Source organism: Rutidosis leptorrhynchoides, chromosome 4, assembly GCF_046630445.1.
Source record: "Rutidosis leptorrhynchoides isolate AG116_Rl617_1_P2 chromosome 4, CSIRO_AGI_Rlap_v1, whole genome shotgun sequence".
Classification (NCBI taxonomy): Eukaryota; Viridiplantae; Streptophyta; class Magnoliopsida; order Asterales; family Asteraceae; genus Rutidosis; species Rutidosis leptorrhynchoides.
This window is the reverse complement of record NC_092336.1, coordinates 443,820,508-443,833,913: the sequence shown is the minus strand read 5'-3', so window position 1 is coordinate 443,833,913 and position 13,406 is coordinate 443,820,508.

The window sequence follows — 13,406 nt, the reverse complement described above, 5'->3', positions numbered from 1 at the left end:
AATGATGTTATGAACATCATTACTACCTTAAGTTCCTTGGATAAACCTACTGGAAAAGAGAAAAATGGATCTAGCTTCAACGGATCCTTGGATGGCTCGAAGTTCTTGAAGCAGAATCATGACACGAAAACAAGTTCAAGTAAGATCATCACTCGAAATAAGATTGTTATAGTTATAGAAATTGAATTAAAGTTTGAATATGATTATTACCTTGTATTAGAATGATAACCTACTGTAAGAAACAAAGATTTCTTGAGGTTGGATGATCACCTTACAAGATTGAAAGTGAGCTAGCAAACTTGAAAGTATTCTTGATTTTATGTAACTAGAACTTGTAGAATTTATGAAGAACACTTAGAACTTGAAGATAGAACTTGAGAGAGATCAATTAGATGAAGAAAATTGAAGAATGAAAGTGTTTTTAGGTGTTTTTGGTCGTTGGTGTATGGATTAGATATAAAGGATATGTAATTTTGTTTTAATGTAAATAAGTCATGAATGATTACTCATATTTTTGTAATTTTATGAGATATTTCATGCTAGTTTCCAAATGATGGTTACCATATGTGTTAGGTGACTCACATGGGCTGCTAAAAACTGATCATTGGAGTGTATATACTAATAGTACATACATCTAAAAGCTGTGTATTGTACGAGTACGAATATGGGTGCATACGAGTAGAATTGTTGATGAAATTGAACGAGGATGTAATTGTAAGCATTTTTGTTAAGTAGAAGTATTTTGATAAGTGTATTGAAGTCTTTCAAAAGTGTATAAATACATATTAAAACACTACATGTATATACATTTTAACTGAGTCGCTAAGTCATCGTTAGTCGTTACATGTAAGTGTTGTTTTGAAACCTTTAGGTTAACGATCTTGTTAAATGTTGTTAACCCAATGTTTATAATATAAAATGAAATTTTAAATTATTATATTATCATGATATTATCATGTATGAATATCTCTTAATATGATATATATACGTTAAATGTCTTTACAACGATAATCGTTACATATATGTCTCGTTTAAAAATCATTAAGTTAGTAGTCTTGTTTTTACATATGTAGTTCATTGTTAATATACTTAATGATATGTTTACTTATCATAGTATCATGTTAACTATATATATATCCATATATATGTCATCATATAGTTTTTACAAGTTTTAACGTTCGTGAATCACCGGTCAACTTGGGTGGTCAATTGTCTATATGAAACATATTTCAATTAATCAAGTCTTAACAAGTTTGATTGCTTAACATATTGGAAACATTTAATCATGTAAATATCAATCTCAATTAATATATATAAACATGGAAAAGTTCGGGTCACTACAGTACCTACCCGTTAAATAAATTTCGTCCCGAAATTTTAAGCTGTTGAAGGTGTTGACGAATCTTCTGGAAATAGATGCGGGTATTTCTTCTTCATCTAATCTTCACGCTCCCAGGTAAACTCGGGTCCTCTACAAGCATTCCATTGAACCTTAACAATTGGTATCTTGTTTTGCTTAAGTCTTTTAACCTCACGATCCATTATTTCGACGGGTTCTTCGATGAATTGAAGTTTTTCGTTGATTTGGATTTCATCTAACGGAATAGTGAGATCTTCTTTAGCAAAACATTTCTTCAAATTCAATACGTGGAAAGTGTTATGTACAGCCGCGAGTTGTTGAGGTAACTCAAGTCGGTAAGCTACTGGTCCGACACGATCAATAATCTTGAATGGTCCAATATACCTTGGATTTAATTTCCCTCGTTTACCAAATCGAACAACGCCTTTCCAAGGTGAAACTTTAAGCATGACCATCTCTCCAATTTCAAATTCTATATCTTTTCTTTTAATGTCAGCGTAGCTCTTTTGTCAACTTTGGGCGGTTTTCAACCGTTGTTGAATTTGGATGATCTTCTCGGTAGTTTCTTGTATAATCTCCGGACCCGTAATCTGCCTATCCCCCACTTCACTCCAACAAATTGAAGACCTGCACTTTCTACCATAAAGTGCTTCAAACGGTGCCATCTCAATGCTTGAATGGTAGCTGTTGTTGTAGGAAAATTCTGCTAATGGTAGATGTCGATCCCAACTGTTTTCGAAATCAATAACACATGCTCGTAGCATGTCTTCAAGCATTTGTATCGTCCTTTCGCTCTGCCCATCAGTTTGTGGATGATAGGCAGTACTCATGTCTAGACGAGTTCCTAATGCTTGCTGTAATGTCTGCCAGAATCTTGAAATAAATCTGCCATCCCTATCAGAGATAATAGAGATTGGTATTCCATGTCTGGAGAAGACTTCCTTCAAATACAGTCGTGCTAACTTCTCCATCTTTTCATCTTCTCTTATTGGCAGGAAGTGTGCTGATTTGGTGAGACGATCAACTATTACCCAAATAGTATCAAAACCACTTGCAGTCCTTAGCAATTTAGTGATGAAATCCATGGTAATGTTTTCCCATTTCCATTCCGGGATTTTGGGTTGTTGAAGTAGACCTGATAGTTTCTGATGCTCAGCTTTGACCTTAGAACACGTCAAACATTCTCCTACGTATTTAGCAACATCGGCTTTCATACCCGGCCACCAAAAATGTTTCTTGAGATCCTTGTACATCTTCCCCGTTCCAGGATGTATTGAGTATCTGGTTTTATGAGCTTCTCTAAGTACCATTTCTCTCATATCTCCAAATTTTGGTACCCAAATCCTTTCAGCCCTATACCGGGTTCCGTCTTCCCGAATATTAAGATGCTTCTCCGATCCTTTGGGTATTTCATCCTTTAAATTTCCCTCTTTTAAAACTCCTTGTTGCACCTCCTTTATTTGAGTAGTAAGGTTATTATGAATCATTATATTCATAGATTTTACTCGAATGGGTTCTCTGTCCTTCCTGCTCAAGGCATCGGCTACCACATTTTCCTTCCTCGGGTGGTAACGAATCTCAAAGTCGTAATCATTCAATAATTCAATCCACCTACGCTGCCTCATATTCAGTTGTTTCTGATTAAATATGTGTTGAAGACTTTTGTGGTCGGTATATATAATACTTTTGACCCCATATAAGTAGTGCCTCCAAGTCTTTAATGCAAAAACAACCGCGCCTAATTCTAAATCATGCGTCGTATAATTTTGTTTGTGAATCTTCAATTGTCTAGACGCATAAGCAATCACCTTCGTTCGTTGCATTAATACACAACCGAGACCTTGCTTTGATGCGTCACAATAAATCACAAAATCATCATTCCCTTCAGGCAATGATAATATAGGTGACGTAGTTAGCTTTTTCTTCAATAACTGAAACGCTTTCTCTTGTTCATCATTCCATTCAAATTTCTTCCCTTTATGCGTTAATGTAGTCAAGGGTTTTGCTATTCTGGAAAAGTCTTGGATGAACCTTCTGTAGTAACCAGCTTGTCCTAAAAACTGACGTATGTATTTCGGAGTTTTCGGGGTTTCCCACTTTTCAACAGTTTCTATCTTTGCCGGATCCACCTTAATACCTTCTTTGTTCACTATGTGACCGAGGAATTGAACTTCTTCCAACCAAAATGCACACTTTGAAAACTTAGCGTATAATTCTTCCTTCCTCAATACTTCTAACACCTTTCTCAAATGTTCACCGTGTTCTTGGTCATTCTTTGAGTAAATAAGTATGTCATCAATGAAAACAATGACAAACTTGTCAATGTATGGTCCACACACTCGGTTCATAAGGTCCATGAACACAGCTGGTGCATTAGTTAAACCAAACGGCATGACCATAAACTCGTAATGACCGTAACATGTTCTGAAAGCAGTCTTTGGAATATCATCTTCTTTCACCCGCATTTGATGATACCCGGAACGTAAGTCAATCTTTGAATAAACAGACGAGCCTTGTAGTTGATCAAATAAGTCGTCGATTCTCGATAGTGGGTAGCGGTTCTTGATGGTAAGTTTGTTCAACTCTCGGTAGTCAATACACAACCTGAATGTACCATCTTTCTTCTTGACAAACAAAACAGGAGCTCCCCACGGTGATGTGCTTGGTCGAATGAAACCACGCTCTAAAAGTTCTTGTAATTGGCTTTGCAGTTCTTTCATCTCGCTTGGTGCGAGTCTGTAAGGAGCACGAGCTATTGGTGCAGCTCCTGGTACAAGATCTATTTGAAATTCAACGGATCGATGTGGGGGTAATCCCGGTAATTCTTTCGGAAATACATCGGGAAATTCTTTTGCAATGGGAACATCATTGATGCTCTTTTCTTCAGTTTGTACTTTCTCGACGTGTGCTAGAACAGCATAGCAACCTTTTCTTATTAGTTTTTGTGCCTTCAAATTACTAATAAGATGTAGCTTCGTGTTGCCCTTTTCTCCGTACACCATTAAGGGTTTTCCTTTTTCTCGTATAATGCGAATTACATTTTTGTAACAAACGATCTCTGCTTTCACTTCTTTCAACCAGTCCATACCGATTATCACATCAAAACTCCCTAACTCTACTGGTATCAAATCAATCTTAAATGTTTCGCTAACCAGTTTAATTTCTCGATTCTGACATATATTATCTGCTAAAATTAATTTACCATTTGCTAATTTGAGTAAAAATTTACTATCCAAAGGCGTCAATGGATAACTTAATTTAGCACAAAAACCTCTATTCATATAGCTTCTATCCACACCCGAATCAAATAAAACGTAAGCAGATTTATTATCAATAAGAAACGTACCTGTAACAAGCTCCGGGTCTTCCTGTGCCTCTGCCGCATTAATATTGAAAACTCTTCCGCGGCCTTGTCCATTCGTGTTCTCCTGGTTCGGGCAATTTCTAATAATGTGGCCCGATTTTCCACATTTATAACAAACTACATTGGCATAACTTGCTCCGACACTACTTGCTCTGCCATTACTCGTTCCGACACCATTTGTTCCTTTCGTTCTATTAACCCCTGGTCCGTAGACCTCACACTTCGCCGCGCTATGACCATTTCTTTTACACTTGTTGCAAAATTTGGTGCAGAACCCCGAGTGATACTTTTCACACCTTTGGCATAGCTGCTTCTGATTGTTGTTGTTGTTGCGGTTATTATTATTGTTGGGATGATTGTTGTAGTTGCGGTTGTTGTTGTTGTTGTTGTTGTTGTTGTTGTTGTTGTTGTTGGGCCGTTTGTTGTAGTTGCGATTGATGTTGCGATTGTTGGGATAATTGTTGCGTTTATTGTTGTAATTGCTGTTGTTGTTGTATTGGTGATTCTTATCACCGTTTTCCTCCCACTTTCTTTTGACTTGCTTCACATTGGCCTCTTCAGCAGTCTGTTCTTTAATTCTTTCTTCAATCTGGTTCACTAGTTTGTGAGCCATTCTACATGCCTGTTGTATGGAGGTGGGCTCGTGTGAACTTATATCTTCTTGGATTCTTTCCGGTAATCCTTTCACAAACGCGTCGATCTTCTCTTCCTCATCTTCGAATGCTCCCGGACACAATAGGCACAATTCTGTGAATCGTCTTTCGTACGTGGTAATATCAAATCCTTGGGTTCGTAACCCTCTAAGTTCTGTCTTGAGCTTATTGACCTCGGTTCTGGGACGGTACTTCTCGTTCATCAAGTGCTTGAATGCTGACCACGGTAGTGCGTACGCATCGTCTTGTCCCACTTGCTCTAGATAGGTATTCCACCATGTTAACGCAGAACCTGTGAAGTTATGCATAGCGTACTTCACTTTGTCTTCTTTAGTACACTTACTTATGGCAAACACCGATTCGACCTTCTCGGTCCACCGTTTCAATCCGATCGGTCCTTCGGTTCCATCAAATTCCAAAGGTTTGCAGGCAGTGAATTCTTTGTAGGTGCATCCTACACGATTTCCTGTACTGCTAGATCCAAGGTTATTGTTCTGTACTGCGGCTATGTTTGAAGTTAGAAAAGTACGGAATTCCTCTTCATTCATATTCACGGTGTGTGGAGTAGTTGGTGCCATTACCTTCAAAATAGTCAAATGGAACAAGTTAATCATACAGAATATTAAGAGTAGTTAATAGTATTTCGTAGCATAATATGAACTCATTTATAAAAGCTTTTTCTTCATATTAGCGTTTTATAAGTTTAAATTCGGGTAGTACCTACCTGTTAGGTTCATACTTAGTAGCTAATATACAATTCAACTACTACAATTCTATATGAAAAACTGATTATAATAATATTTCGCGTTCAAACTTTTACACAATATTTTACAAACTTACAATACCGCTTATTTTACATATAGCATGAAATATAGCACACAATAAATTTGATACAAGATGGTTGTGAAGATAATTCTAGCTAGTATACAAGTCGTTCAGCAAAGGCAATAAAGACACGTAATTCATACGTCCAGAAACAAGTCATGCATTCTGGTTTTACTAGGATTACTTCCCATCCTTGGTCTTATGGAACATAACCGTTATGGCCATTGATAAGACAGCGTGTTGTAACGTCGTCAAAGGGACGAGGGTTACGTAATGTCCAACAGTCCCGTAACAATCTAAAAACCTCATTTCTTACCCCAATTACCGACTCCATCACTTGTGGGAACATTTTGTTTAATAGTTGTAGCTCGATGTTCTTGTTCTCACTTTGGTGAGAAGCGAACATTACTAATCCGTAAGCATAACATGCTTCTTTATGTTGCATGTTAGCCGCTTTTTCTAAATCACGAAGTCCAATATTCGGATATATTAAGTCAAAATAATTTCTTAACCCATTGCGTAAAATAGCATTTGGGTTCCCCGCAATATATGCGTCAAAGTAAACACATCGTAACTTATGGATTTCCCAATGTGATATCCCCCATCTTTCGAACGAAAGCCTTTTATAAACCAAGGCATTCTTGGAACGTTCTTCGAATGTCTTACAAACTGATCTCGCCTTAAATAGTTGTGCCGAAGAATTCTGACCGACTCTAGACAAGATTTCATCAATCATGTCTCCGGGTAGGTCTCTTAAAATATTAGGTTGTCTATCCATTTTGTATTTTTATACTGTAAAATAGACGAGAGTTAGATTCATAAAAAAAAATACTTATTAATACAAGCAATTTTTACATATATCATAAAGCATAAGCACACTATATTACATATGTTACACCACACGAATACAACTATCTTATTCCGAATTGCTTGTTTCTTCTTCTTCGGTTTTGGTTCGTTTGGCCAAGTTTCTAGGGATATATGATGTTCCCCTAATACGAGCCGTCGTTTTCCACATTGGTTTAGAAAAACCTGGTGGTTTAGAGGTTCCCGGGTCATTGTTACAACTTAAGGACTTCGGGGGTTGACGATACATATAAAGTTCATCGGGGTTGGAATTAGATTTCTCTATTTTTATACCCTTTCCCTTATTATTTTCTTTTGCCTTTTTAAATTCAGTTGGGGTAATTTCTATAACATCATCGGAATTCTCGTCGGAATCCGATTCATCGGAGAATTGGTAATCCTCCCAATATTTTGCTTCCTTGGCGGAAATACCATTGACCATAATTAACCTTGGTCGGTTGGTTGAGGATTTTCTTTTACTTAACCGTTTTATTATTTCTCCCACCGGTTCTATTTCCTCATCCGGTTCCGATTCTTCTTTCGGTTCCGATTCTTCTTCCGGTTCCGACTCTTCTTCCGGTTCCGACTCTTCTTCCGATTCCTCTTCGGGAACTTGTGAATCAGTCCACGAATCATTCCAATTTACATTTGACTCTTCATTATTATTAGGTGAGTCAAAGGGACTTGTTCTATAGGTAGACATCTATCACATAATATCAAACGCGTTAAGAGATTAATATATCACATAATATTCACATGTTAAAAATATATAGTTTCCAACAAAATTTGTTAAGCAATCATTTTTCAAGTAAACACGGTCGAAGTCCAGACTCACTAATGCATCCTAACAAACTCGATAAGACACACTAATGCAAAATTCTGGTTCTCTAAGACCAACGCTCGGATACCAACTGAAATGTCCCGTTCTTATTGATTAAAAACGTTCCATATTAATTGATTTCGTTGCGAGGTTTTGACCTCTATATGAGACGTTTTTCAAAGACTGCATTCATTTTTAAAAAAAACCATAACCTTTATTTCATCAATAAAGGTTTAAAAAGCTTTACGTAGATAATCAAATAATGATAATCTAAAATATCCTGTTTACACACGACCATTACATAATGGTTTACAATACAAATATGTTACAACAAAATAAGTTTCTTGAATGCAGTTTTTACACAATATCATACAAGCATGGACTCCAAATCTCGTCCTTATTTAAGTATGCGACAGCGGAAGCTCTTAATAATCACCTGAGAATAAACATGCTTAAAACGTCAACAAAAATGTTGGTGAGTTATAGGTTTAACCTATATATATCAAATCATAATAATAGACCACAAGATTTCATATTTCAATACACATCCCATACATAGAGATAAAAATCATTCATATGGTGAACACCTGGTAACCGACATTAACAAGATGCATATATAAGAATATCCCCATCATTCCGGGACACCCTTCGGATATGATATAAATTTTGAAGTACTAAAGCATCTGGTACTTTGGATGGGGTTTGTTAGGCCCAATAGATCTATCTTTAGGATTCGCGTCAATTAGGGTGTCTGTTCCCTAATTCTTAGATTACCAGACTTAATAAAAAGGGGCATATTCGATTTCGATAATTCAACCATAGAATGTAGTTTCATGTACTTGTGTCTATTTTGTAAATCATTTATAAAACCTGCATTTATTCTCATCCCAAAAATATTAGATTTTAAAAGTGGGACTATAACTCACTTTCACAGATTTTTACTTCGTCGGGAAGTAAGACTTGGCCACTGGTTGATTCACGAACCTATAACAATATATACATATATATCAAAGTATGTTCATAATATATTTACAACACTTTTAATATATTTTGATATTTTAAGTTTATTAAGTCAGCTGTCCTCGTTAGTAACCTACAACTAGTTGTTCATAGTTAGATGTACATAAATAAATTGATAAATATTATCTTGAATCAATCCACGACCCAGTGTATACGTATCTCAGTATTGATCACAACTCAAACTATATATATTTTGGAATCAACCTCAACCCTGTATAGCTAACTCCAACATTCACATATAGATTGTCTATGGTTGTTCCGAAATATATATAGATGTGTCGACATGATAGGTCGAAACATTGTATACGTGTCTATGGTATCTCAAGATTACATAATATACAATACAAGTTGATTAAGTTATGGTTGGAATAGATTTGTTACCAATTTTCACGTAGCTAAAATGAGAAAAATTATCCAATCTTGTTTTACCCATAACTTCTTCATTTTAAATCCGTTTTGAGTGAATCAAATTGCTATGGTTTCATATTGAACTCTATTTTATGAATATAAACAGAAAAAGTATAGGTTTATAGTCGGAAAAATAAATTACAATTCATTTTTGTAAAGGTAGTCATTTCAGTCGAAAGAACAACGTCTAGATGACCATTTTAGAAAACATACTTCCACTTTGAGTTTAACCATAATTTTTGGATATAGTTTCATGTTCATAATAAAAATCATTTTCTCAGAATAACAACTTTTAAATCAAAGTTTATCATAGTTTTTAATTAACTAACCCAAAACAGCCCGCGGTGTTACTACGACGGCGTAAATCCGGTTTTACGGTGTTTTTCGTGTTTCCAGGTTTTAAATCATTAAGTTAGCATATCATATAGATATAGAACATGTGTTTAGTTGATTTTAAAAGTCAAGTTAGAAGGATTAACTTTTTTTTGTGAACAAGTTTAGAATTAACTAAACTATGTTCTAGTGATTACAAGTTTAAACCTTCGAATAAGATAGCTTTATATGTATGAATCGAATGATGTTATGAACATCATTACTACCTTAAGTTCCTTGGATAAACCTACTGGAAAATAGAAAAATGGATCTAGCTTCAACGGATCCTTGGATGACTCGAAGTTCTTGAAGCAGAATCATGACACGAAAACAAGTTCAAGTAAGATCATCACTCGAAATAAGATTGTTATAGTTATAGAAATTGAATTAAAGTTTGAATATGATTATTACCTTGTATTAGAATGATAACATACTGTAAGAAACAAAGATTTCTTGAGGTTGGATGATCACCTTACAAGATTGAAAGTGAGCTAGCAAACTTGAAAGTATTCTTGATTTTATGTAACTAGAACTTGTAGAATTTATGAAGAACACTTAGAACTTGAAGATAGAACTTGAGAGAGATCAATTAGATGAAGAAAATTGAAGAATGAAAGTGTTTGTAGCTGTTTTTGGTCGTTGGTGTATGGATTAGATATAAAGGATATGTAATTTTGTTTTCATGTAAATAAGTCATGAATGATTACTCATATTTTTGTAATTTTATGAGATATTTCATGCTAGTTGCCAAATGATGGTTCCCACATGTGTTAGGTGACTCACATGGGCTGCTAAGAGTTAATCATTGGAGTGTATATACCAATAGTACATACATCTAAAAGCTGTGTATTGTACGAGTACGAATACGGGTGCATACGAGTAGAATTGTTGATGAAACTGAACGAGGATGTAATTGTAAGCATTTTTGTTAAGTAGAAGTATTTTGATAAGTGTATTGAAGTCTTTCAAAAGTGTATAAATACATATTAAAACACTACATGTATATACATTTTAACTGAGTCGTTAAGTTATCGTTAGTCGTTACATGTAAGTGTTGTTTTGAAACCTTTAGGTTAACGATCTTGTTAAATGTTGTTAACCCAATGTTTATAATATAAAATGAGATTTTAAATTATTATATTATCATGATATTATCATGTATGAATATCTCTTAATATGATATATATACATTAAATGTCTTTACAACGATAATCGTTACATATATGTCTCGTTTAAAAATAATTAAGTTAGTAGTCTTGTTTTTACATATGTAGTTCATTATTAATATACTTAATGATATGTTTACTTATCATAGTATCATGTTAAATATATATATATCCATATATATGTCATCATATAGTTTTTACAAGTTTTAACGTTCGTGAATCACCGGTCAACTTGGGTGGTCAATTGTCTATATGAAACATATTTCAATTAATCAAGTCTTAACAAGTTTGATTTCTTAACATGTTGGAAACATTTAATCATGTAAATATCAATCTCAATTAATATATATTAACATGGAAAAGTTCGGGTCACTACAATATAGGGTAGGATAGAAACCCTGACAAGAATGGTACGTGATCTACAAGCTATACTTACTACACCAACATCATCACCAACCTCAGCACCAACAACACTTGTAGCACCGACAGCAATAGTACCACCATCAGTAGCACCAGCAGCATAACCAGTACCAACAACAACAACAACATCATCACACGTCTCAACCTCGCAATCTATACCTCAAGCATAATCATCGTTCTACGAATCGTTCTACATAAACTATCTTCGTCCTTAGTGATGATTATGTAATCTCTAATGTTTTAGAGATTATGTACTCTAGTTCTAACCGTAAATCTAATGAGTTTAATATCACATTGACTCATTAAATCCATGATTACGTCTGAAGAAAATATATATGTATATATGTTTTCATAAAGATTGTAATTAAAAATTTTATTGTACAAACTGTTAATGGTGAAAATATTTTAACGGGTAGGTAATACCCGAAGAATATTTAGTTTTCGCATTAATAAGTTACACTGTACATTTGACGAAGCTGATTCAACAGTCATTTACTATGCTACTTACAACCACCGATATACGTATCCGTTCACCAAAGAATAACTATTTTCATTCAAATTCAATTTCATATTTGGATTTTGACCTATCAGAATCCAACAAGTGGCATAATGAAGAAATAATGGACACAATAAAAATTGATTAGAAACAGACTAATTAACAATATGTAATTTTGTTAAGAAACCACGCTAACAAAATCCTAGCTAACTGTTCCTAGCTAACTGTTAATTCCATATTACATTTTATTTATCACAATTTAATTATCGCAATTTATTTTATCGCAATTTTAATTCTCGCAATTTTATTTAACGTCATTTAATTTCTGTTATTTACTTTACGCACTTTATTTATCGTCATTTATTTTCTGTTATTTATTTTACGCACTTTAAATATCGGGACACGTATACAAGGTTTTGACATATCATATCGACGCATCTATATATATTATTTGGAATAACCATAAACACTCTATATGCAGTAATGATCGAGTTCTCTATACAGGGTTGAGGTTGATTCTACAATAATATATATAGTTTGAGTTGTGATCGAGTCTGAGACATGTACACGGGTCACGATACGTATTAATTAATTCGAATATTATATATTAAACTATATATGAATTATTGAACTGCCAACTGTGGACTATCGACTGTGGACTAATAACATTGGACAATTAAAATGAATTAAAATATTGATTATAATATATGAAACTAAACATTTCTTCAAGTTTGCCACTTGATTTCATCTTAAACCTCATTTGTATCTTGACGATTCCAATCTGCGTTCAAACCTTTCATAATTCTTGAAAACACCTCAATTGAGAGGATGAACCAACCGCACTTAATCTACGGAAGAAAAGATTGATACATATAGTTATGCACCTGAAAAATTCTCGAAACCTGAGTAAACGTTTAACACGTATCTGTGCTAGCTTCTTTGGCATTGTTATTACCAAAGATAACATTGCAGTTCTTTTTCAAAGTAGCCAATTTTGTCACAGCTCCAGCAAGACAATTTCGACTTTTCAATTAGACTAGCCTTATTATAACCTCGATATATACGTTGTCATTTCATCATCGTTACCGGAGAACCATTTATATTCCATCAGTTTAGCAGTAAATGTATCAACAACTTCATTGATCTTTGACTTCCCGAAAAATCATTACATTCGTTGAAACCTGAAAGGATCCGAAACTAATCATCCGGACGTTGTCCATATTGATTACAAACGAATTACAATAGTTGATAACATTGCGAGGTACTTGCCCTCTATATGATACATCTTACAAACGTTGCATTTATTCTTAAAAGGAAATCTATAGTTACATCCAGATTTGACATATTCGCCTGACATTTCATAATATTCAAATGACCTAAACCGCCATTTACTTAATAATAGTTTCTATGAACTTCAATAACTCGAATGCAACGCCTTATGATATAAGTCCTTAATGGCCTCAAGTAGTATCCTTAGTACGAGCTAATGCACAGCGGAAGACTTAATTCATACCTGAGAATAACATGCTTTAAAATGTCAACATAAAGTTGGTGAGATATAGGTTTAATGCCGGCAGCGATATAAATATAGACCACAAGATTTCATATATAAACATTTTCATAAAAATATTCTAAGTGGTTGAGCACTTGGTAACC